The 4207-nt window shown below is 38.8% G+C and overlaps 1 pseudogene; it reads left to right on the top strand.

Moving 5' to 3' along the window:
- Positions 1-3876: 3876 nt before the first annotated feature.
- On the top strand, positions 3877-3952 carry LOC130032268 (uncharacterized; annotated as a pseudogene).
- Positions 3953-4207: the final 255 nt, after the last annotated feature.

The following is a 4207-nucleotide window of genomic DNA, read 5'->3' as shown; positions in this document are numbered from 1 at the left end:
ATGATGAAAACTCTCACCAAAATGAGTTTAGCAGGAAACTTCCTAAAGATAGTCAAAGCCATTTACAACAAACCTACAGCAAGCATTATCCTCAATGGGGAAAAATTAAGGGCCTTCCCTCTAATATCAGGGACAAGACAAAGATGCCCACTCTCACCACTTCTGTTCAATATAGTAATGGAATTACTGGCAATAGTGGTTAGGCAAGAAAAAGATATTAAAGGCATCCAGAAATAAAAGGAAGGAATCAAGCTCTCACTATTCACAGATGATTTGATACTATATTTAAAGAATCCTAAATTTACTACCAAGAAATTCCTACAGACAATACACTTGTGGGGCTGGAGCCATAGGTCAGTGGGTAGGGCCTTTGCCTTGCATTCGGCAAACCCGGGTTCAATTACCAGCATCCCATATGGTCCCATGAGCACCACCAGGGGTAATTCCTGAGTGCAGAGCCAGGAGTAACCCCTATGCATTGCCTGATTAAAAATTACAAAAAAAGAAACAAAGAAAGAAAGAAAGAAGGAAAGAAAGATAGAAAGAAAGAGAAAGAAAGAAAGAAAGAAACAAACAAACAAACAAATAAAGAAACAATGCACTTGTAAAGTCGCAGCCTATAAAATTAATACCCCAAAATCCATGGCTTTCCTATATGCAAATGAGACGGAGGAAATGACATGAAAAAAAATCCCATTCTCAATTGTGCCCCAGAAAATCAAGTACCTCAGAATCAGCCTAACTAAAGAGATAATGGACCTCTACAAAGAAAATTTAAAAAACGCACTCCACGAAGAAAAGAGAATATGAAGAAATGGAAACATATCCCCTGCTCATGGATAGGAAGAATTAGCATTGTCAAAATGGCAATATTCCCCAAAGAATTATAAAGATTCAATGCTATCACTCTAAGGATACTCATGAAATTCTTCAGAGAATTGGATCAAGCACTCCTGAAATTCATATGGAACAACAAATGCCCACAGATAGCCAAAGCAATTCTTGGGACAAAGAAGATGGGAAGCTTCCCCCTCCCCAACCTCAAACTCTACTACAAAGCAGTAAAAATTAAAACAGCATGGTACTGGATCAAAGGCAGTACCAATGGAACAGGGTGGAATATCCTTACACACATCTGCAAATGTATGAACATCTAATCTTTGATAAGGGAGCAAGAAATGTGAAGTGGAGCAAGGAAAGCCTCTTTAACAAATAATGCTGGCATAACTGGACGACCACATGCAAAAAAATGGGCTCAGACCTCGACTTAACACCATGCACAAAAGTCAGATCAAAATGGATCAAAGATCTCAACATCAGGCCAGAATCCATAAGGTACATTTAAGACAAGGTCAGCAAAACCCTCCATGATATTGAGGCTAACAGTATCTTCAAAGATGACATGCCACTGACCAACCAAGTGGAAACATAGATAAACAAATGGGAATATCTTAATCTAAGAAGCTTCTGCACCGCAAAAGATAGGTAAGGTAAAGGTAAAGGCCCTCCCGTTGATCGTCGATTTGCTCGAGTGGGCCCAGTAACGTCTCCATTGGAGACTTTGTTGTTACTGTGTCTGGCATATCGAATACTCTCGGTAGCTTGCCGGGCTCTCCGAGAGGGGCGGAGGAATCGAACTCGGGTCGGCCATGTTGGCCGCTTGTAAGGCGAACGCCCTACCCGCTGTGCTATCGCTCCAGCCCAAAAGATATAGTGACCAAAATACAAAGACAATCTACAGAATGGGAAATGATATTCACCCAATACCCATCAGACAAGAGGTTGAAATCAAAGATATATAAGGCACTGGTTGTACTCTGTATGAAGAAAGTATCTAATCCCATCAGAAAATGTGATGATGAAATGAAAAGAAACTTTCTCAAGGAAGAAATATGAATGGCCAAAAGGCACATGAAAAAAATGCTCTTCATCACTAATAAGGGAGATGCAGATCAAAACAACTATGAGATACCACGTCACACCACAGAGACTGCCCCATATCCAAAAGAACAAAAGCAACCAGTGTTGGTGTATATGTGGAAAGAAAAAGACCCTCCAACACTGCTCATGGGAATACAGACTGGTTCAGTCCTTCTGGAAAAGAGTATGGGCACTTCTCAAAAAGTTAGAAATTGAACTCCCATTTGATCCAACAATACCACTCTTGGGCATATATCCCAGAGAAGAAAAAATATAGTCGAAGTGACATCTGCACTTGTCTGTTCATTGCAGCACTGTTTACAATAGCCAGAATCTGGAAAAAAAAAAAAAAGAGTGCCAGTCTGAAAATGTGTCATTTTACTTAGTCAATATCCACTTACCCAGAATCTGGAAATAACCCCCAGTGCCTGAGAACATATGACTGGATAAAGAAACCTTTATACATCTACACAATGCAATCCTATGCAACAGTTAGAAAACATGAAGTCATTAAATTTACATACAAGTGGTTCTATATGGAAAGTATCATGCTAAGTGAAATGCGTCAGAAAGAGAAGGGCAGGTATAGAAAGATTGCATTCATCTGTGAAATATAAAGCAACAGAATTAGAGACTAACACCTAAGAATAGTTGAGATAAGTACCAGGAGTTTCGCTCCATGGTTTGGAGGCCAGTCGCACATGCTGGGGGAAAAAGGCAGCTGAGATAGAGAAGGGAACACCAAGTGAAGTATGTTGGGAGGATCCACACAGGATGGGAGATGCATGCTGAAATTAGACTATAGACCAAACACGATTGCCAATCAATACCTCTATTGCAAACCACAACACCCAATAGGAAAGAGAGAATTAAAAGGAAATGCCCTGCCACAGAGGCGGGAGGGGGAGGGGGGCATTGTGGGAAGGATACTGTGATCATTGGTGGTGGAGACTGGGCACTGGTTGAGGGATGGGTACTCAATCATTGTATAACTGAAACCCAAGCACAAAAATTTGTAAGTCTACAACTATACCTCATGGTGTTTCACTAATAACATTTTAAAAATATATATCTTTATAGTTGTCATAGTTAAGGTAACATAACTCTATTTATGTATGTCCTTGTTTTGCAGTTACTGACCTCACTATACCATACTACACACTAATTTTTAATTTTATGAGAACTGTATCTTGAGAATTGTTGTTTTAGGCTATAGATAGAGGTACTTGATTTTTCTATAGCCCCAATTAATTTAGATCTGCTTATTTTGTAATACATGTTTCAGTGGAGATTAGTTAAGGCACAGATTTGTTTAAAGATTAGAATCTCAAGCCAGTAATTGGTACTTAGAGGACACTGGAAGATAATTTGTACCCATGATGGTCTAGGAACTTGTCATTGTTACAAGTACAGAGAAACTAATAAGAAGAATACTGATAGTTGGTAGAATTTTCCTACTCCAATTTATTTATGTTATTGGTCTGACCAGAGGAAAAGATACATGTCCCACATTCAAGAAGATCTTAGCATTTTTTACATCTTTTTATAAAATCAATTTTTCCTCATCCAGTGGTATTCTGTAAATTCTCTTTTTTTCTATGGTACCCATGTGAAATGACTAGATATCTTATTTCTATCATCGTTTGCAATCAATGCTAAATTAACCTGATTTCTATATTTTTATGTAATGGTGTGCTATTTGCATTTACTTATTTTAAAATATCATTAAGCTAAAGTAAAGGTAAAGTAAAGGCCCTCCCGTTGATCGTCGATTTGCTCGAGCGGGCCCAGTAACGTCTCCATTGGAGACTTTGTTGTTACTGTGTCTGGCATATCGAATACTCTCGGTAGCTTGCCGGGCTCTCCGAGAGGGGCGGAGGAATCGAACTCGGGTCGGCCATGTTGGCTGCGTGCAAGGCAAACGCCCTACCCGCTGTGCTATCGCTCCAGCCCTTATCAGCTTCTCGGCCTTTTGGCTAAGATCAAGTGTAGTGTAAAGATCATTAAGCTGAGTTTTAAAATTTTACTCTCAAGAAAAAGTAATAAATCATATTATAATCATTTTTATCTGGGCTCAAAATACGTCATTTTACTTAGTCAATATCCACCCCTCTCATTGAGAATAAAATCTAGAACTTGAAATCTTCCTGGAGCTATCTAGGTTTATTTTCAGCAGTCCCAATAAAATAAATGCTTGACGCTTCAACTGAATTTTGATGTGCCTTTTGGGAATTAAAGTATATGTGGATAATAAAATGTAAAAGATAGAGTTAATTAATATTTATGA

This window comes from Sorex fumeus, unplaced genomic scaffold, assembly GCF_029834395.1.
Source record: "Sorex fumeus unplaced genomic scaffold, SorFum_2.1 ptg000047l, whole genome shotgun sequence".
Lineage (NCBI taxonomy): Eukaryota > Metazoa > Chordata > Mammalia > Eulipotyphla > Soricidae > Sorex > Sorex fumeus.
The sequence above is the reverse complement of the archived record's forward strand: the minus strand, read 5'-3'. Positions and strand labels throughout refer to the sequence as shown.